Source organism: Triticum aestivum, chromosome 3B (genome assembly GCF_018294505.1).
Source record: "Triticum aestivum cultivar Chinese Spring chromosome 3B, IWGSC CS RefSeq v2.1, whole genome shotgun sequence".
Classification (NCBI taxonomy): domain Eukaryota; kingdom Viridiplantae; phylum Streptophyta; class Magnoliopsida; order Poales; family Poaceae; genus Triticum; species Triticum aestivum.
The window spans coordinates 215,936,671-215,959,788 of NC_057801.1; the positions used below are offsets into that span (position 1 = coordinate 215,936,671).

Sequence of the window (23,118 nt, forward strand, 5' to 3'; positions counted from 1 at the left end):
GCAGTTCCGCCTAACATTCGCGTCCTACTACACTAGAATCGTTTTCGGCCTCATCTCGGCCTACTCTCAGTCGTCCTCCTACTGCACTGACACTGCAATGGTGCGCACACTGCAGTTCGCCGCGCCGCCGACGGGGTCGATCATCTTGGCCTCCTCCGGCCTCCTCCTCTCGTCCCACTGCACTGGAGTCGTTTCCAGCGTCGATCATCTCGGCCTCCTATCTCGTCCTACAGCACGGACGATACCATGGCGCGAGCATTGCATTCTCCTTCTCTATCCACTGTCTTTGCGTGAGCACCGCAACTAGTTCGCCGACGGTATCGCTCGCCATGCCGCCGATGGGGTCGCTCGCCCACGACTCCATGCTCGTCATGTCGGACACGGCGCCACGGCCACTATCCACAGCAGTCGCCATGGTTACACTGCATTTCTTCTCCCCGTTCCTCTCCTAGCTCTTAACCTTGTGTGCTAAGTGCTAGTGCTAGCTCTTAATCATACCCTATGCGGGCAACCAAACAGCGTGTAGTTGTATGCGCCGAGACAATGCAGGCAACCAAACAACATGCCAAAGTTAGTCTCCTAATGCAGGAAGTCCATATGCAGGCAACCAAACAACTTGCAGATATCATATATGAGGTTGTTTTTCCAGAGCCGGGCTGAGTGTAGAAGGGTTGCAACGCAGGTACTTTAGCCGACGGCAACCAAGCACGCCCTTAATGTCTTTATGCATCCCAGCTCGTATGAGTAGTAAATTCGAAAGAAATACTAAAATATTAAAAAACTGAAATTTGCATACAGTTAGAAGACATGAGCATCTTCGATGCCTAATTGTAGTAGATTTTGCAGATTTTTAATTTACTGTTCATACGGGTAACGGGTACATATGACCTGAGTTGGAGAAACGTCGAGCCGAGAAGGAACAGTCTTACTACGGCATCGGTTAAAAGCGGTCCCAGGCAAGAATAATAATGCAGACCAAAGTTCCGCTCATTACCTATAGGCTATAGCCCTTGCTTACGTGAAAGGCGGCGACGACGAATCTAATTCTAGTGCGTGCATGCATATATCAATATATCAATTCCTGCGCCTCGATCTTGTAGCTCTTTTGCAAAAGCCTCTGGCATATTGGCACTGGCATATGGCACGGTACGTACGTCTGCTGCACGGGGTTGCAGCTCGGTAGCCGCGGCACTGAACACTGCACGTGACGATCGAGCGCACGCCAGCGCTCACTCGGGGTACATTGGCACATGCATGCTTGCACCCTACTCTCTGCACGCACCTAGCTACCAGTACACCTCGCTGCCGATGATTGAGAGTTATAAAACTCAAAAGGAACAATAATACACGACTTTTACGGCCAGCTTTGCCACGATCATGTAGCTCTTTTGCAGAAGCCCTGTAGCATATTCCGTACTCCAGCCCAGTCATAGAAGCAGAGAACTTTCCACGCAAAAAAAAAAAAAACAGAGAACTTAGTTTGCACCAGTCATTATGGCGCACCCCTATCACTCTGGCGCAGACAAATTTTATGGTTGACAAAGTCATCACGGGTGTCTTATAGTCGATAGAAACGTCATTTTTCATGGAAGGAACATCACCGAAAATGCTTAAATAAGCCAAGTCCAGATATGCGTAGGGAACACAACCGACCAAGGTCCTTGTTCTAAAAGCATCTACAGCCGCATATGATAAATATGACCCCTTAAACGCCCACGAACGTGCCTGGGCGCGTCCACGGGCAGTGACCGGGCACTTCTCAAATTTGCACAACTGCATCCGAACACCTCATACTAGAATTCTTACACTCATGCGTTCGCGGACAGTGTCCGGTCACTCCTCCAATTTGCACAATTGCATCCGGACACCTCATACGTATTCTTAAATCCATACAAAAGCATGCAAAGAAAAAAAACTACGTACTACGTAAATCACCTAGGCTACTCCTCGTCGAAGATGTCGACTATCTCCGTGCCCGGCTCCGGGTACATGGGCGGCAGCTGCTGCTCCCGCTCCCCCGGCGCCTCCGCTCCGGCCTCCTCCTCTATCTCCGCGTCGAGTTTGACTAAGAGCGCGTCAGTCGCCGTCCGCTCCTGCCGGAGAAATTGTCGTTTGGCCTCCACATATGCCTCATTTTGGATGGACTTAAAGATGGCATGCTGCTCCGCCATCTCCGCGGCTTGGTGGACGGCGAACTCTGCCTCCTCATTCTCCATGTTGAACCCCAGAGTAGGCTGCTTCGCCTCGTCCTCCTTCGGATCCGCCACCTCCGTCGGCTGTGGCAGCTGCTCTCCCTCCTCCTCCTTCAGCTCCGGCGAGTCCGGAGCCAGCCCAACAGCGATGCGGGCGGCGCGCCTCGCCCGGATCTCCTCCGCGATCTAGTACTGGCGCTCCGGCGTGACCATAGCGTACGTGGTGATCTTCTGCCGCACCAAGGCGACACTAGAGAGCGGGGGGAGAGGAGGCGGATGGGCTCGGGTTGCGGCCCAGAGAGGGAGGAGGTGGATGGGCTAGGGTTGGGGGACACCGACCGGCTTAAATAGCTGCATTTGGCCTCGGGCGGCGAGCCGGTGTTGGGAAACATAATAGAAAACAAAAAACAATTGTGCCTATGATCACCCAAAGTCACTATGAAGATGCATAACGTGTTGGGATCATAATCGTTACTGTCACCGAGTTGCAACCCAAGAAGGACGTGTCGGTGTAGATCGTACTTAGAGTCCCTCGAACCGCCGATGAATGACCCCTCGTACCGCCCATGAAAAGTCCCTCGAACTGAAGACCGAATCTCTACTTGGTTGCAAGCGTGCAGCCTTCGCGATCCATGAGCGCTTCGCCGTCCAGAGCTAATCATCGCCGGAGAATTAGAGGGAGGAGATTAATATCACACCGGGCTTCTAATTTTGAGGACAAGACAATTAGCCTAGCTCTAACTAGTCAACTAGGACCAACTAGAACTAGAACTAGAAGATTTAGAGGAGGCTCCAAAACTTGTGTGTCCAAACGGTGGAAATTATGTAGTATATATAGGTTGGAGGGGAGAGGAGGGCCGCCACAAGGGGAGGTAAAGTCCGCCCCCTTTGTCCGGCCAAGGGAGGAGTTGGACCGCCCCCCCCCCACTCCAATTTGGCCCCCTTCCTTAGGGAAGGGAGACACTTTCCCACTTGGGCCTTTTTGGCCAAAGTTGCCTTCCACCTCTTGGTCTTTTTAGCCCCATTGGTATATATATATATATATATATATATATATATATATATATATATATACTGTGTCTATCATAGCTTGCCACAGAACTAGTTAAGGCTCCGGAAACTTTTTCCACCTATATAGAATTTATCGATAATACCTGGTATTACCCGATACTTGACCCCGAAACGCTTCCGGATCCTCTCGGAACTATTCTGAATATTCATGAAATAATCCTAAAAATATATTATCATGACTCCCATCCTACTAACACTCAGCAGATCGTGATTGCCTTAAACTTGTGCCCCGTAGGTTGGGTAACTCACAGACATGGACGAAACTATTCGTTTAATGACTGACAGCAGGACCGTGGACGTCCATATTGGTCGCTGTGAGCACACCAATGATATTCAAGTGAACTGTTGGTTATCATGTGATGTTCCCTTTTCTTCGTGATACTTCACAAAACCCGGGATGCATCGGTATCCTCCTGAGTCATCACCATGCTCACTATGCTGAAATCCTCCTTACCGGTTTTGTTCTTCTTTCTCGTTATTGTGTTTCAGCATACCCGTGACGAAGTCACATGTGTCTGGACAGATGATGATTGATGCCATCACACCGAGAGGGCCCAAAGAATATCCCTCCATCGTCGGAGGAGAAAATCATACTCTTGAGCCATCCGGTCACTTGTCAAACTTTCTGATGAACATGTAAGTTCTCGCTATGATGTCCGTGTTACATGTGACGTTTGAGCAACCCAAAGCCCATCGTATGGTAAGAAGTCACCACGATACTCTCATGGTCTAAGGAGCAAAATCACACGTTAACACTCTATGTTATTATAATTGATTACAGACGATATTATCTCAATACATAACAAACAAGTTTGGGTCGATTCAATATGATCGTTCTTCCAATGTCATAATCTGAGTGTTGTTTTATGACACTTAACGATATCCTAAGATCTGGAAAACATGATCACCAACAACACTTGAGCTCGTCTTAGAGGCGAGACTAAGAACCTTTATTTTATCTGTTTATCATTCACACGTGCATATGATTTTTTCACTAAATCACATATTCCAGGATCATAGCAGTTATAGCATGATATATAAAAATTTAATTATGAATATGGAAATATAATAATACAATATTATTGCCTCTGCGAGATATCTCCAACGGCAGGAATGACGCCACACTGTGTTCACACCGCGGTGACGCAACACTTGAGCTAGTCTTAGAGGCGAGACTAGGAACCTTTATTTTATCTGTTTATCATTTCACATGTGCATATGAGTTTTCCACTGAATCACATATTCCAGGTGTAAGGGCATATTTATCCCCAAGTTGTTTTGGTGATTGATGACAATGCTTTTGCGGACTAATCGTGTGCGTTAAGTTCTTTCAGAGATTCATCCATTGGCACGAGACGATTTCCTCCCCTCGGTGTTTTATTCAAGACGGTGTAGCTCCTTCATTTCATTGTTGGTGGACTAGTTTCGTAGGAGTCACCGTACTATCAAGAGGGGATCCGCTTTGGTAAGGCCAGGGTGGAATCAACACGTACACATCCTTATCACACCCGACGTCTTCCTTCCGCATCATTGGAGCTACCTTTCCCTCCGTACCTGCTCCGCCTGTCCCAGCGGTAGTACCGCGGCCCTCAGCGGTAGTACCGCCGAAGCTCATCAAGCGGCAGTACTGCTCCACGAGCAGTAGTACCGCTCCCAGAGTGGTTGTACCGCTTGTGGTCTTCGGCCGTAGTACCGTAGTGGTTCCGGGCTACTACCGCCTCGATTCGAGACCGGTGTTTTTCGTGTCAGGTTTTACGGTACTAGGAGCGGTAGTAGTGGAGGTAGTACCGCTCCAAGCGGTAGTACCGCTCTTACTCCCGCGGTAGTACCGCTCTGGGGCCAGGACCCTGTCTTCCTCGTCAGCGTGGTAGTACCGCTGGGTGGGAGCGGTAGTATCGCTCTCAGCGGTAGTACCGCCCTGCCCTAGCGGTAGTACCGCTTAGTGCGTGGATGTTCAGTGGGGTAACGGTTGGATTGGTTCCCCCACTATATAAAGGTGTCTTCTTCCCCAAAGTTGACCCACCTCTTTCCCCCAAAGCTCCATTGTTGCTCCAAGCTCCATTTTCGCCCGATCTCTCTCCCTAGCCAATCAAACTTGTTGATTTGCTCGGGATTGGTTGAGAAGGCCCCGATCTACACTTCCACCAAGAGAAATTTGATTCTCTCTCTTATCCCTAGCGGATCTTGTTACTCTTGGGTGTTTGAGCACCCTAGACGGTTGAGGTCACCTCGAAGCCATATTCCATTGTGGTGAAGCTTCGTGATGTTGTTGGGAGCCTCCAATTGTTGTGGAGATAGCCCCAACCTTGTTTGTAAAGGTTTGGTCGCCGCCTTCAAGGGCACCAATAGTGGAATCACGTCATCTCGCATTGTGTGAGGGCGTGAGGAGAATACGGTGGCCCTAGTGGCTTCTTGGGGAGCATTGTGCCTCCACACCGCTCTAACGGAGACGTACTTCCCTTTAAAAGGAAGGAACTTCGGTAACACATCCTCGTCTCCACTCTTGGTTACTTTGTGCCTTTACTCTTGCAAGCCTACTTGTGTTGTATCCATTGCTTGCTTATGTGCTAGTTTTTGTTGCATCATATAGGTTGCTCACATAGTTGCATATCTAGACAACCTATTTTGTTGCAAAGTTTAAATTGGTAAAGAAAAGCTTAAAAATTGTTAGTTGCCTATTCACCCCACCTCTAGTCAACCATATCGATCCTTTCAATTGGTATCAGAGCCTCATCTCTTTTTAAGGACTTTACTGTCCGAAGAGTATGGTTGACATCGTAGATGATGTGGGAGAGCACTCCGGTGCGAATCCAATATCATCTACGGGAGATGGGGGTAACTCGATCTCACGTGAGGAATTCAATGTGGCGTTGGACACATTGAAAACCTCCATGACGACCGAGGTCAAGGACATGTTTAAGGATTTCTTAGAAGGGCTTAAACTTTCCACTGCGCCCATGAAAGTGGGTGATCCCGCCAACACGGTGACGGATGCTAACCCCGAAAAGGGGGAAGCTACTAGTGAGAAAGCTCCTATGTCTAGTGGTAAAAATGGCACCAGCATCTTTGCCCATGTGGAACCTCCAATTTATGGAGGGCCGATTCCCTCTACTCATTTAAATCATGCCGGTCCTCCTCCTAAGTATGAGAAACATGAAGATTTTGATTCTTGGGTTTATCGCTTCAAGCGTCATTTAAAACATGTGAATACTAACCTTTGGAGAATCATTGAAGAAGGTGTCTATCCTCATGACCCAAGCAACTTCACTCCTCGAGAAGCCGTGGATAATCAATTCAATGAGAGTGCTCTCTTCATCATCCAAGATGCAATCCTTCCCGAAGATCTCCCTCATCTTCGACCTCATGCCATGCGTAAGGACGCATGGAAATGTGTTGTGTCTATCTACCGAGGAAGTGCTAGCATTCAACGCTCCAACTATGAAGTGGTGCAAGATGAAGCCGATGAGTTTGCAATGAAAGAAGATGAAGAACCTCGTGAGCTCTTTCGAAGAGTGACCAAACTCGCGGTCTCACTCCGAGATCATGGAAGCAGGGACACGGATGACAATTGGATCAAGCGCAAATTCCTCAAGGCCATGGTGCCCTACAACAAGGCCATGTCCTCCGTCATTTGTCAAAGACCGGACTTCCACTCCATGACCTCAAGTGAAGTGTTGGATGAGTTCGTTGCAATGAGCATCTTGGACAAGACCACCGACATTGCGGTGCTCCGTTCTCAAAGGGCTAAGAAGCCCAACCTTGATTTGAAGGCCAAGGTTATTATGGAAGAAGAGGAAGAAGTAGAAGATGAGGAGAGCAACCCCAAAGACACCAAGTATGATTATCATGAGCACATGGCCCTTGCTTCAAGACAATTTTGGAGCAAGAAGAATACAAGACCCAACTTCAACAAGAACAACTCAAGTGGCGTCAAGGGCAAGCAACGAGTTAGAACTTGCTTCAACTGTGGCAATGTGAGCCATTTCGTTGCGGATTGTCCTTACCAGAAGCGGGAAGACAATGGTGGCAAATTCATCCGAAAAGACAAAGCCAAGTCCTTCCCAAACAAGAACAACTTTGCCAAGAAGACTCCCACTCGTGGGTTGGTGGTTCAAGAAGAATACCAAGAGGATGACGATGATGATGAAAATGGAGAAGCAATGGCCATGGCATCCGTTGCCATTGCTACTACTCCCCCGGTGTCTCTCTTTGATTCACCCAACGAAAACATCACCGCCAAGTGCCTCATGGCTAAAGCTTCAAACAAGGTAACCCCCAACATCACAACCACCATCATTACTAATCCCTCCTTGGAGGATTGCATTGATGAACATGATGGATCTAATGAGGAAGTGAATGAATTTGAGTCTTTTATGATAAGCTCAAGGGCAAGTCCAAGAAGCATTTTTTTGCTCTCTTGGAACAACTTGGTGAGGCCAATGACATGATCGAGGCTCACGAAGAAACCATCTCTAAGATGGAAGGTCATAGTCATGACTATGCCGATGAGATATCGGATCTCTCTAATGCTCTTGAGGAAGAGCGTGTTCATCGTTTGACTTTTGAGGAGTCACACAACGATGACCATGCTAAGTTAAAGAAAGATCTTGATCATGCTCTTGTCGTGTCTTGTGTGTTAACTTCCGAGAAGGCTAAACTTGGGGTTGATCATGCTAGACTCAAAGAGGAGTTTGAGATACTTGACAAGGCCCACAAGGTCTTGAAGGGTGTTCACGCTAACCTCAAGGAGTCTCATGCTCAACTCCAAGTTAAGCTAACCAAGGAAAAGTCCACCTTCCCTCATATGGTATTAATTGATAATGCATGTGCTACTAACCCATGTTGTGAGCATGTGCATCTTGTGGAGGAGAATGCCAAATTGAAGGATCAACTTGAGAAAGGCCTTGTGACATGCATTCAAGGGGAGAAGAACCTCAACGACCTTTTGAGCAATCAAAAGGAAGTTGTGGCCAAGGAAGGAATTGGGTTTGCACCCAAGTCCAAGAACAAGAAGAAGAAGAACGACAAGACCAAACGTCCTCCTCCCCTAAGGCAAACGTTTGTGAAAGAGGGAGAGGGTGCTCCTAAGGAGAAGAAGGAAAAAGTGAAGGGAGTTGACGTCCAAAAGGGCAAAAGCATTTCCTCCAACAAAGCCGGCGACTTTAACCCGTCATATGTGTTGTGCCGTGCGAGTGATGGACATGTTTATGCTAAATTTGTTGGTTCTACTTATGAGTACATTGAGTGGTCTATTTGGGTCCCTAAGACCCTTGTTACTAACATCAAAGGACCCATTACTAAATGGGTACCTAAAACCAAGCATTGATCTCTTGTAGGTGTTTGCTTCCGGTGGGGGATCATGGTTGCTTGATAGTGGAGCAACAAATCATATGACCGGAAGCAAGGACTTGGTGGTGGACGTGCAAAAGATTCCATCTATGCCCACCAATGTTGAGTGGGGTGATGCCTCACATTCTAAGGTATTGGGTCTTGGCAAGGTTGTCGTTTCTCATGATCTAACGATCGAGAAAGTCATGCTTGTTGAGTCCCTTGCATACAATTTGCTTTCCGTTCGTCAACTTGCACTCATGGGTTTTGCTACCTTCTTTGACATTGATACCGTGGCCCTCTTGTGGAGCAAGACTCTTAAAGTAGCCTTTGTTGGGCATGTCGAGAACGGTCTCTATGTGATTAACTTTTCGGAGCGACCCACTAAGACCGCGACATGTCTAATGGCTAAAGTTGATGTGGGATGGCTTTGGCATCGCCGTTTGGCCCACGTCAATATGAGATCTTTGCAAAGTCTTCTCAAGGGGGACCATGTCCGTGGACTAACAAATGTTAGTTTTGCCAAAGATCGTGCTTGCAGTGCTTGTATTGAAGGAAAGCTTCATGAGAAGGCTCACCCTCCATCAACCATCATCTACTCGAAGAGACCCTTGGAGCTCCTTCACATGGATCTCTTTGGGCCTCCATCTTTTGATAGTCTTGGAGGTAGAAAGTATTGCTTGGTGATTGTGGATGACTATTGAAGATACACTTGGGTATACTTCTTCAAGAGGAAGAGTGAGACTCAACAAACCGTCATCGACTTTGCAAATGAAGCTCAACGTCAACATAATGCAAAAATCTTGACAATAAGAAGTGACAACGGCACCGAGTTCAAGAACTACACCTTGGATGAGTTTCTTAGTGATGAGGGGATCAAGCATCAATATGCTGCACCTTATACCCCTCAACAAAATGGTGTAGCAGAGAGGAAGAACCAGACGTTGATGGATGCGGCAAGGACCATGATGGCGGAGTTCAAGTCTCCATACAACTTTTGGGCCGAAGCCATCAACACCGCATGTCATGCATCCAATCGGCTCTATCTCCGCAAAGGCTTTAACAAGACTCCTTATGAGATACTCACCGGCAACGAGCCCAACCTCAAGTACTTCCGGGTGTTCGGTTGTAAGTGTTTCATTCTCAATAAAGGTGTTCGTTTGTCTAAATTCAAGGCTAGAGCTCATGAGGGCATATTTGTTGGTTATGCTACAAACTCTCATGCTTACCGTGTTCTCAACAAGTCCACCAGACTCATTGAGGAGACGTGTAACGTGGAGTTTGACGAAAATAACGGCTCCCAAGTGGAGCAAAGTGGTACTTGTGATGTAGGTGATGAAATTCCTCCCCAAGCCATAAGAAGAATGGGTATTGGTCATATACTACCCATTGAGGAATCCCTTGTGGCCGAAGGAGAAGGACAACGCTCTACTCAAGTGGAGCCATCACCTCACCAAGACCCACACGCTTCCGAAGAACAAAGTGAAGGCCCTCAACCTCGTGAACAAGACCAAGGGCAAGATCAACCTCAAGATGGTGGTGAACCTCTAAATGATGCCCAAGGTCAAGTTCTCCCCCTCGAGCAAGTTCAATATCATGAGCAAGCTCAAGATCAAGAACAAGCTCAAGACGGCGCTCAAGATGATCAAGTCAACCCTCCTCCTTCCACACCCGAGGAGGAATTAGAGCGTCGTGCCGCGAAGATTGCTTCCAAGCTCACCACCCAAGGCCATCTCATGGAAAATGTGGTTGGAAGCCTAAGAAAGGGGGTAAGCACTCGTAGACAATTAGCAAACTATTGTGAACATCACGCGTTTGTCTCTTGTGTTGAACCCCAAAAGGTCTATGAGGCGCTCGAAGACTCGGATTGGCTCAGTGCCATGCATGAAGAACTCAACAACTTCGAGTACAACAAAGTATGGAGATTGGTGCCAAGGCCATCGGGGGACCACAACGTCATTGGAACCAAGTGGATCTTCAAGAACAAGCAAGATGCTCATGGGAACATCATTTGCAACAAGTCAAGATTGGTAGCACAAGGCTACTCCCAAGTCGACGGTATCGACTACGGTGAAACCTTTGCTCCGTTGCTCGTCTTGAATCCATACGTTTGTTGATTGCTTATGCTTCCCATCACAACTTTAAGTTGCAACAAATGGATGTGAAAAGTGCTTTTCTTAATGGTCCTATTAATGAGTTGGTCTATGTCAAGCAACCCCCCCGGGTTCGAGGATCCCTATTTCCCGGATCATGTGTATCAACTCGATAAGGCACTCTATGGCCTTAAAAAAGCCCCACGTGCGTGGTATGACCACCTTACCGAGTTGTTACAAGATCGTGGATTTGAGGTGGGGCTAATCGATCCCACTCTTTTTACTAAGAAGGTCGAAGGGGAGTTTTTTGTATCCCAACTATATGTTGATGATATTATCTTTGGTTCTCCTAACAAAGCTTTCAATGAGGAATTTGCCGCTCTCATGACCTCCAAGTTCAAGATGTCTTCGATGGGAGAGTTCAAGTTCTTCCTTGGTTTTGACATCAAACAAAGAAGAGAAGGAACCTTCATGAACCAAGCCAAATACACTCAAGACATGCTAAAAAGATTCAACCTAAGTGATGTCAAGCCGGCTACTACTCCAATGCCCACCAAGTGCCAACTTGACATTGATCCCAATGGTAAAGCAGTGGATCAAAAGGTATATCGCTCCATGATTGGCTCCTTGCTTTACCTTTGTGCATCTAGACCGGATATCATGTTGAGTGTGGGGATGTGTGCACGGTTTCAAGCCGCACCGAAGGAAAGTCACTATGTGGCAGTCAAGCGAATCTTTCGATATTTGGCTCATACCCCAAACTTTGGCTTATGGTACCCAAGAGGGGCAAACTTCAAGCTTGAAGGATTTACAGATTCCGATTGGGCGGGAGACAAAGTGGATAGGAAGTCCACTTCCAGAGGGTGCCAGTTTCTTGGGTCCTCTTTGGTGAGTTGGTCTTCCAAGAAGCAAAGTTGTGTGTCTCTCTCGTCCACCGAAGCGGAGTATGTGGTGGCAGGTAGTTGTTGTGCACAACTCTTATGGATGAGGCAAACTTTAAAGGAATACGGTGTCATTTATGACAAAGTGCCTCTTTGGTGTGACAATGAAAGTGCCATCAAGATTTCTCTCAACCCGATGCAACACTTCAAGACGAAGCATATTGAGATTCGGTATCATTTCATCCGGGATCACATTAGGCGAGGGGAGATCGAGCTCAAGTATGTCAACACTCATGAGAACCTTGCAGATATTTTCACGAAGCCCTTGGATGAAGCAAGATTTCGCGAGTTAAGGCATGAGCTAAATATCATTGATTCGAGAAATGTGACTTGAACCCTTGCACTCCCCACCACACTCAACTTGTTGTCTAGTTTAGGTGTAGGCAAGGTCATAGGGGGAGTGTTGTTCTCTCAATGAACTCTTTCACATTAACCATTTTTGAACTCTCCCTCCCCCCATTATGCATAAAACGATCAACTCTTTCACATTAGCCATTTTTGATGGTACTTGTGCTTCAAAGACGAGGTTTGGTCATGGGCCCAAGGATAATTCTTCGCGGTGCCATACCAATTGACTCAAACATAGGTGGCTCCGGCCACCGCCCTCTCTTGAGAGAGGCCAGAGCTTGCTCTGATTTCGTGTGGTTGTCTTGAAGGAGTGGGTTCTGGACCTTTGTTAGTGTGTGTGTTGCCTTGTTGGTCTTTCTTTTTCTTGGCCTTGCTGTCTCGTTCTCTTTTTGTGCTTGAGCCGTTTGCTTAGAGGCCTTTTTGTTGCTGAGCGGTACTACCGCTAGTGGCGAGAGGTACTACCGCTCCGAGCGGTACTACCGCCCTCCAGCGCGGTACTACCGCTGTGAGGCGCGGGCAGGGGGCTATATCGGGGCAGGGGGAGTTTTCTTATCCCCCATACCCATTTGCACGCCCCCTCGCTCTGTTCCTCTCTCTCCCGCAACCGGCACCGTGGGAGGGCTCCGGTGGATCTCCCTCTCCGGGGCGTTCCTCTCCATTTCCTTCAGTGGAGTCGATCCCCACCTTGTTCTCTTGCCATGGATGCCGGTATTGCCCCCGTTCCCTCCTTCTTCTTGTCTAGATTTCCAATCTAGCATCTTAGGGGCAGTAGCAATTGCATCTCTAGATTTTTGGCCAAATCTAGGCTTGAGTAGGATGGAGAAAGCTTCTAGGCAGTTTGGATTGATGATTGGTAGGAGTATTTTTGAATTTGGTAGGATGGTAGTGCCGGATCTGACCACGGTAGTAGGAAACTGCTGTTTCCCCGTCTTGAGCGGTACTACCGCTCTCTCCAGAGTGGTACTACCGCTTGGAGCGGTACTACCGCTCTCTGTGGAGTGGTACTACCGCTTGGGGCGGTACTACCGCTCGAAGGTCGCAGTACTACCGCCCTGTACGAGCTTCCATCATGCTCTTACCTCTCAGTGATCTTTTTGCTCGTGTTTTGTGGCTTATGCTCGTTGTTTCTGGTTGTTTGCATGTTCTTGTGTGTGGTTCCAGGTGATGAGCTTCCTGAGCATCCGGCTCGTCGTGTCAACCCCGGTCGTGCCACGTCCAAGCGTTACCGCACCACTGAGTCTGCCGGAGGTTCCTCAAGTGCTCCACCTCCACCTCAACTCCAAAAGAAGACTGGTGTCAAGCCGAAGCACTCTGGCAAAACCGTCACAGAAATGCAACGCAAGGAGTTCTGGGCAAGGCGTCACCGCAACCCCTATGAGGCAGACCAAGATCCCACTTTGGTCAACCGTCCGTTCTGGAACAAGTTCTAGTTTGCTATCTTCTTTGATGTTCTCAAAGCCAAGAAGAACCTCTTTGTCAACGTGCACTCCATCGACACCGACCATATGGAGAAGGATCCTGAATACTTTGGTGAAGCTCTTCAGATGTGCACTCAACTGAACATTCTTGGGGTCATGCTATTCAACAAAGATTATGATGCTGATATTGTGGCCCAATTCTATGCCACGGTTCATCTTGGGACTGATGAGGACAGGACACTGACTTGGATGACCAATGGCAAGTTACTTTCAGTCAAGTGGAAAGCTTTCATGGAGTTGATTGGGGTGCAGGATCTAGGACTTGAGTCTCCTGTCGGCTTTCGCCCACACCGCAACACCAACGCCACTCACAAGCAAGCTCTATGGCCCTACTGCACTTTGAGGATCAACCCTGAGACGAAGAAGGAAACTTATGAGCTGCCTGCATATCTGGATATCCTTCACCGTGTCTTCAGAGAGACTCTTTTGCCTCGTATCGGGAATCTGGACCAGGTTCACTCCTATCTCGTGGACATGCTTCTCTTCTGCCAGCGTCAGAAGGAACAAAACACCGGAGAGTCCCTGGATATTTCTCATGTTATGTGGTCTGAGCTGTTATCTGCTATCTCCGAGCGCAAGTGCTCGATTTACGGTCCGTTCATCATGCTGCTTACTGAGAAGGCCTGGGCTCGTGTCTACCCCAAGGTAATGGTAGAGACTGGAGAGTTGGTTTCTCATGACATCAAGCGTCTGAGGAAGAAGGATAACTGGGGCACTCAGCCCCTAAGACCGGAGTTCCTTCGTCTGCTACTACCATGGAGACCGAGGAGGAGACTGGGGCTGAGGCTGAGGATGATGATGATGACTACGTGCCTTCTGAGACAGAGCCCTCTTGGGCAAAGAAGCTCAAGCTCAAGATGAAGAAGCTGTTCTGCATGGAGTCTCACGGTCAGTACATGACTCATGTGGCTGAGAAGAAGGCCCACAGTCTCCACAAGGAGCTCATGCGTCAGTTGGGTGCTATAGTTAACAGTGGATCTGAGGACCAGCTTACTGAGGAGGAGGAGTGGATTCAGCAGCACTGCCCGTGGACCGATTCTGATGCCGAGCACTTCCTGACCGACGATGGTGGCGCAGATGATCCCGCTGAGATCTGATGTGTGTGTCCCTCTATTGCTGTCACCTGGAGCCGTAGCAACACTCCCTCTCCTTTTTGGTGTCTCGATGCCAAAGGGGGAGAGAGTTTAGGGATTTGTGCTTTGTGTCTTCCGTCTTCTGTGTTTGTGTTTTGCTTGCTATTTGCTATGGTTGGTTTGTGTCAGTGAGACCTAAGTTGGTTTGTGTCAGTGAGAACTAAGTTCCCGTCATATGGTGTGAGACATATGCTACCTTATCTTTCCAGTATCATTATCTATGTCACTATCTAGCTTATGAGTTGCATGCTTATCCTGTTAAGTTATCTATGCTCCTCTCATATTCCTTGCTTAGGTGATTGGTCGGTCTCTAAAATGTAGGGGGAGCGTTGATCCTAGTATGTGTGCCGTGCAATCCAAAGCACTTATCTAGATAGCACACATCTAGGGGGAGCCCATCTACATTTTAGGACGGTGAGGTTTTGCGCTTGTCCTATATCTCTCATGTTTGTGCAAATCCCGTATTGTCATCAATCCACCAAAAAGGGGGAGATTGTAAGGGCATATTTATCCCCAAGTTGTTTTGGTGATTGATGACAATGCTTTTGTGGACTAATCGTGTGCGTTAAGTTCTTTCAGAGATTCATCCATTGGCACGAGACGATTACCTCCCCTCGGTGTTTTATTCAAGACGGTGTAGCTCCTTCGTTTCGTTGTTGGTGGACTAGTTTCGTAGGAGTCACCGTACTATCAAGAGGGGATCCGCTTTGGTAAGGCTAGGGTGGAATCAACACATACACATCCTTATCACACCCGACGTCTTCCTTCCGCATCATTGGAGCTGCCTTTCCCTCCGTACCTGTTCCGCCCTGTCCCAGCGGTAGTACCGCGGTCCTCAGTGGTAGTACCGCCGAAGCTCATCAAGCGGCAGTACCGCTCAACGAGCGGTAGTACCGCTCTCAGTGGTAGTACCGCTCCCAGAGCGGTAGTACCGCTCCTAGAGCGGTAGTACCGCTTGTGGTCTTCGGCCGTAGTACCGTAGTGCTTCCGGGCTACTACCGCCTCGATTCGAGACCGGTGTTTTTCGTGTCGGGTTTTACGGTACTAGGAGCGGTAGTAGTGGCGGTAGTACCGCTCCAAGCGGTAGTACCGCTCTTACTCCCGCGGTAGTACCGCTCTGGGGCAAGGACCCTGTCTTCCTCGTCAGCGCGGTAGTACCGCTGGGTGGGAGCGGTAGTACCGCCCTGCCCTAGCGGTAGTACCGCTCTGTGCGTGGATGTTCAGTGGGGTAACGGTTGGATTGGTTCCCCCACTATATAAAGGTGTCTTCTTCCCCAAAGTTGACCCACCTCTTTCCCCCAAAGCTCCATTGTTGCTCCAAGCTCCATTTTCGCCCGATCTCTCTCCCTAGCCAATCAAACTTGTTGATTTGCTCGGGATTGGTTGAGAAGGCCCCGATCTACACTTCCACCAAGAGAAATTTGATTCCCTCTCTTATCCCTAGCGGATCTTGTTACTCTTGGGTGTTTGAGCACCCTAGACTGTTGGGAGCCTCCAATTGTTGTGGAGATAGCCCCAACCTTGTTTGTAAAGGTTCGGTCGCCGCCTTCAAGGGCACCAATAGTGGAGTCACGACATCTCGCATTGTGTGAGGGCGTGAGGAGAATATAGTGGCCCTAGTGGCTTCTTGGGGAGCATTGTGCCTCCACACCGCTCTAACAGAGACGTACTTCCCTTTAAAAGGAAGGAACTTCGGTAACACATCCTCGTCTCCACCGGCTCCACTCTTGGTTACTTCGTGCCTTTACTCTTGCAAGCCTACTTCTGTTGTATCCATTGCTTGCTTATGTGCTAGTTATTTTTGCATCATATAGGTTGCTCACATAGTTGCATATCTAGACAACCTATTTTGTTGCAAAGTTTAAATTGGTAAAGAAAAGCTTAAAAATTGTTAGTTGCCTATTCACCCCCCCTCTAGTCAACCATATCGATCCTTTCACCAGGATCATAGCAGTTATAGCATGAAATATAAACATTTAATTATGAATATGGAAATATAATAATACGATATTATTGCCTCCCGGGCATATTTCCAATAGCCGGAGTGGCGCCAAGCCGTGTTCACACTTCGGCGATGGAGGGGACGTCCGTCGGACCGTCGGGTTTTCGCGTGATTCTGCATGGGACCCCATCGTCAGTCCTATGTGGCGGATGCGCCCGGGTGCCCCCTTATCCGCCCCATATTTGGGCTGGATATGTGGGGTGCTGGTCAGCCCAGGCATTTGAGGCCAGTTTGAGGTGCCCGTTTGGGTCACATTTTCGTTACCGATCAGTGACCGAGCAGGCCGCCCCGGCGTTTGAGGCCGGTTTGAGGCGCTCAGCTGTACATGCTCTAGTGATTCTAAAATTGAATTAAATGGGCTGATTTCACCACAAAGAATCTACTCAACTGAGTTATGCTCTGTTCGCGCCAGAAACACTCACTTGATGTGTAAGAAGTTCTGATATTTAATATGACTTGCATGGAGACAAGTATCATCTACACAAACATGGAATTGCATATGCACTGTTGTTTTGAACCTTGAAGACAATGGGAGAGGCTCCTACTAACATATATTTGCTCACCGAAAGTTAAAGAGTAATTACATTGCTACAACTAGTAACAAGGGGGTGTGGGGATTACAGATGTCCTTCACAACATATGGAAGGAGTGTTAGAGCATCTACAGCCAGACTTGGCAAATCTAGCCCCCTATATGCTCACGAGTGCATTCGGGGGCGTCCGCGGATAGTGCTCGCTGGCCCCTCATATGTTGCACCACACATCCACATAAAATGTTGACCCTCAAATCCATGCAATCCATGCACGTCGATCATACGTTACAAATTTTCTGAATTCAATAGTTCGAAACAAAGCAAAGCAAATCATAGTTCAACAAACCGGACATGCCAAAATGAAATCAATGTCCAAGTGTTATGGATGGCTTCGATCACTGGCTGAGTGCCTGCTTTGAGTGGAATGTGTCCTGCTCCAGGCGAAATGCATCCTACTCTAGGCAAAATGCGTCATGCTCATCCTGCTCCACTTGCATCCAAGCTACCTCATCCGCCTGCATCCGGGCTGCATGATCTGATGCAGCCCTCGCTGCCTCGTACTCCTTGATCTCCTTCTTTTCTGCAAGCCACTTCTCTGCATGCTCATCCAAGAGGGCTTCGTCCGCCAACATGATCTTCACATCCTCCGTGCCCCATGCGAGTTGCAACCTCTCCTTCTCAAGCTCTATCTCGCCAAATGTCTTGGCCTTCTCGAGTTCCCATTTGATCTCTGCCTCTTGCTTCTCCAACTAGATCTTCTCCTTCTCAGTTTTGAGCTTCTTCTCCATCCTCTTTGGGTCCCACTCCATCCTCTCCTTTTGCGCATCCAACATGAGCTTGTACCTCTCCTCTTTCTTGTTCTCCCTTACCAAAAAATTGCCGTCCATGTGGATGCCATTTTTGTAGCCGTGGCGTCATGGGAGGCTCGTGCCTTCTCACACTTGTTTCCCATGACTTGGCAGTTATCCTTTGGAATGGTGTATCTTCCATTCCCGATGACAACATCATCCTCTTCATCGTCCAACCCAATTGATTGGTGGGATCTTGATCCATCATTCCTCTTCTTGCCAGACTTGAGATCGCCCACATGTTGGTTGCACTTTGGCTTGCCGTTAAATATGGTCAAAGAATGGCTAAGAGCGGACAACTTATTCTCCACATCGTGATACAAAGTGGCCGCCACCGCCATCTAGCAAACAACATATGTATGAGCACGAGAAAGCAAACACAAGAATCCTATGCAAATGACGACAAGATAAAGCAATTGAGCTTACGTCAGTGGTGAGTAATAGCCGACGTACTTGTTCACTTCCCCTTGAATGATCCCCCACTGATGCTGGAGAGATGCCACATTGCGGGTGGTCATGATAGGATGCGGCTCCACATACTACTTTTGTTCGTGATACTCCTTCCAAATTTTCTCCCAATACTTGTTCCCCTTTTGCTCGATGCAGCATATTGGATTCATTGTTGTGGCCAACCAAGCTTTGACCAACAAGATGTCCTCAAATCTTGATAATATTGGACCTCTTTCTTTCGTCGTCTTGGTCTTATTCTTCTTCTTGCTCGGACCGGGATCAGATGTTGTCCCAACTTCAAATGTGGTGGTGCCCTCCAATTCATACTCCATTTCGGTCGGATCTTCATTGTCATTGATCATGTTCGATAGGAATACCTCCTACATGTCAATGGTTTGCAAGCATTCATCATATGCGAAATGAACTAGTGGTCTATGACTCTATGCAAAAATTTGATAGGACGGGAGCAAAGAAAACATATCGACCCTTGTTCTACCATTCCATCGAACATGTCGAGGGCAGCCCGGGCACCGCCGGTGCGCGTTCTCATCAGCGCCCGAACGAGCTGCGGCGAGTCACATATGCCAACTATCGGCATCTGTGTTGATGTAAAGCTCTCTGGAATGTCCCAGCAGGCCGTTGAACCCTTCTTTGTCCCAACGGGGTCGTACTGCGTAATCCGCGTCGGCGGTTGGATGGAAGGGGTGCGGGGTTCCGGGCGCATCGGGGGAAATAGCTGCTCGACCATGTCCGAACCTCCCTACGATGATGCCGCCGCCTTCCCCTTTCTCTGCCGGGGTTGCTGCAACTTCCTGGTGACGTTCTCTGCCTTGCAAGACGGATCCAACAAAGGGGCACCGACGAACGAGGCAGACTGCGTCTCCATCACGGCGGCCGAGGACAAGTTGGACGACGTCTATGGCGGTGGATCGGAACCAGTGGTGAGGATGGGGAGCAAGGATGGATGACGGTGAGGGCTCGTGCGCGGGAAAGGTTGGAGGGGGCGGGGGAGGAGGAAGGGTTTGGTTGATTTGGTGCAATTTGCGGTGGGTTCGGGCTGTCATGTATAACATGGCAGGCGTGCCGGGGCGCTCCCATATCCACCCCATATTTAGGCTGGATATGAGGGGTGTCGGTTAGCCCGGGCATTTGAAGCCCGTTTAAGGAGTGGTCTTGGTTGGAATTTTGTGACGGTCGGTGACCAGGCGGCCCGCCCGGGCGTATGAGGCAGGTTTGAGGCGCCCGGCTGTAGATGCTCTTAGACAGTAGTAGATTAAAAGTCAGAAAAACCAAGCACCACCAGAAATAATTGCAAAGAATTAACAAAGGAGGCAATCTTGGTGGTATGAGATGGCAATAGTCTGCTAAAAGAAGTACTCCCTCCGTTTCTTTTACTTCAGATATGAAATTTATCTTAAGTCAAATCTCATAAAGTTAGACCAAGTTTATATACAAAATTGTCAAAGTTTACAATACTTGAGATATACAGTATGAATGTTAATTCAATGATGCATCTAATGATATCAATTTTATATTGTGAATATTAATATTTTTTCTATAATCTTAACCAAACTTTACTATGTTTGATTTCAGACAAATCTTATATGCGGACTAAAATTAAATGGAGGGAGTACCAAATACTCCAAGCAGCCATAGTGAAGACGTCCATGAATATATATGTTTCTACCATCTAGCTTTCTCAGCATGCAACATAAACAAAATATCAACATAGTTTGTCCATGTGATTCTGATGGTATTCCAACATCTGGACGCAAAATCACAATGAAAGAAAAGATGGACCATCGTCTCTTAGGGGGGGAGGGGGTGCAGGCATTCATGGTATTTAACCTGTCAACCATCAGCAACAAGACAAAAACCTTCCATCTCATATTGCACTTGGATTTCCATATCCAATTAAACGCCTCATCGCCTAGAATTTACTTGAAGCAAAAGGAATAAAATTTGCTAGAAGTGGTAGGATCACCTAAACTAACTACTAGTTATCCAGGGTTTCACATCTGGGGTCCAGTAAAACAGTTAAATATTGAAGCTCACGAACCTCCTCTCGAGTTTGGAGAGATAAAGGCTGGTGAAAGCGCTCATCGATCAAATTTGCTGATAAGAGGGACTCGGCCGACAAGTCCTCAATTATGACATAATGATCTGGGTTGTGATTTGGAGAGGATATTTTGTTTCCGCAATTCTTTCCATAAGAGGAACCGTACAACCACTGCCAACCTCAGTGTTGGTCACACATATATATATATATATGATAACACCCCCTTAAGACCTTATTCTGCACACCCGTCGCTTATTCTGCTAACACTACCACCCGGCACCACCCACCCACCACACCGAGTCAACCTCACCCCCACGATCCCCACCCCACCTTCCCTCCCACTCCCGGTTCCCCCAACCACGACCACCACCCACGACGACCTCCCACCCCACCCCCGATTCCCCCTACCCTCCCCGCCCATCCACCTACCTCCGGCCACGCCCGGCCCAACCAACACCGGATCGGGGGGATCCTCCTCCGCCTCCCTCTGCCACGCCTACCCCAGCCTCCAACCGCCGCCCTCACCTCCCGCCCCACCGCGCCGGCCACTGGATCGACATCGGCCGCCGCCCCACAGCCTCCACCCTCGGGTCCCCGAGAGCAGCCATGGCGCCCCGTCAGATCTGGCCTCTACCGTGCCTGTAGCCGCCCCTCCAAGGCCGCCGGACTCCGCCGCTCCCCTGGCCGCCAGTGCCCCTACTCCCTTCCACAGGCCGCCGCCGCGCCGGCCTTCCACAGGCCCCCCGCGGCGTTTCCCATCCCTAGGCTGCCACCACGCTGGCCATCCCAGGCACCCCCCAAGCCGCCACAGGATCCGGTGCCGGGGAGGGATGCGGTGGTGGCCTCGGGGGGGGGGGGGGGGGGGGGGGGCGAGGATGGGTGGTGGTGGTTCAAGGCGGGGAGGAGACCCGCACCGTCATCCCGCCAGGGCCCGCACCTTCGCGGCCCAGCCTTCTCCGTTCCCCTACTTCCCGCAGAGACGCCGGATCTGTGAGCCAGCGGCATGTCACATGCCGTCCCGGAGCTCAACCGCCAAGGATTCGTGATTTCTTCTGTTGTTGCGCTCTTCCTCGACCCCGACGAGTGCACTTCCTCAACCTAGAAAGAGTGCTGCACTTCCTCCCCTCGATGAACTGCATCTTCACCGGTGTCGCTGGTGAGCAGTTCGCTTGTGTTGTTTCTGCTGAACCTCCCCGAGTGAGCAATGTTGGGGTGCAGATCTTTATTAGTTCTTTTTTGTGTTGAAAATTGCAGTGCTTAATCCAGTTTTCTTGCAGCTCACATCAGTGTTACTCCAAAAGATGAGGTTCAGTTTCTTGCATTCTGACGGCCACGCCGACGTGTGTGTGCGCGGGTGCAGCTTGCAAAAAAGCCCCCAAAATCAACTCGGTGCTGAGTGTGCGGTTTGATTTTTTTCCTACAAAAGATGTGCTCTGGTGAAGTTCATTGCTGATGTATCTCTAGTGCAGTTTTCAGATAGGTGCTACTGCCTTATGCACTCCTTCTTTGATCCACTATGGAGGCAAAAAACAAGACAGGAAATATTCTTGTTTAGAAGACCACTTGTCAATTTGATGTGTTCAAGAGCGAGTTGTACAGATTTGTGTCCTAGAGGGAAAGCAGTTTGTGTGTGTAGTTTTTTTTATGTCTGGATGCATTATTTTTTGACACATTTCACTCACTTGCCATGTGCAGTAAGAGACTACAAAAGAAAATGCAGTGCACTCTTGTCTACAGTACACCATTATAAAAATGTATTAAAAAAGTGCACTCTGATCCAAAGTGTTCTGAAGCTCACTTGGCTCGCGGCTACAGTCCCAAAAACATGTTAATGAGAAACACTCTCCCAAAAAAATGTTTAACATGAAAAAGTCGATGTGAAGCGCACTTCACTTCTTCATCAGAGAAAATTGACATCCGGCAAAAACATGTAGTGCACTTGCCCGTCACTTCACTTCTTCATCAGAGAAAATTGACATCCGGCAAAAACATGCAGTGCACTTGCCCGTCTGATGCAGTGCGATTTTCAATCCAAAGCGAAACATGCGTACACACGATGATTTTCAGTCTGCTTGATGCAGTGCGGTTTTGGTCTGAAGCAGTGCATTGATCTATCTGATGCAGCGCACTTCGTTGTCGCGTACACACGATGATTTTTACTTCGTTTTTATGCAGTGCGGTTTCTGTCTGAAGCAGTGCACTCATCTGTCTGAAGCAGTGCACTTCGTTCGTCGCGTACGCATGACAATTTTCAGTCTATCAGATGTAGTGTGGTTTTCAGTCTGAAGCAGTGCACTATCTGTCTGATGCAGTGCACACGACGATTTGGGTGTCGCAAAAAACAGAGTGTCCGCACTTCCGTAATTTTCAAATTGCTCTTAAACCGTAAGGAATTAGAGGTAGCGTTCTACATGAAAAAGTTGTGTCTCAATGATATCTTTCCAACAGCGTACAATTTGAATCATTTCGACTAGCGGTTTGTAAAAAATTCTCAAAAAACGGCCGCTGCCTCTCGTAGTCAGCCGCACAATTTTCAAAATTAACTAAAAACCGTAAGGAATCTCAAAACCATTTCTACATATGAAAGTTGCGCCTTGTCCATAGCTTTCCAATGTCATATTACACGCCTCGTTTCGACAAACG

The 23,118-nt window shown here is 48.5% G+C and overlaps 1 long non-coding RNA gene across 1 annotated transcript; it reads left to right on the top strand.

Moving 5' to 3' along the window:
- The first annotated feature begins 20,836 nt into the window (after window positions 1–20,836).
- Window positions 20,837–22,110, top strand: LOC123065242 (uncharacterized). Its single transcript, XR_006430939.1, has 2 exons — window positions 20,837–21,631; window positions 21,753–22,110. It is a non-coding gene; the product is annotated as an uncharacterized lncRNA (long non-coding RNA).
- The last annotated feature ends 1,008 nt before the right edge of the window (window positions 22,111–23,118 follow it).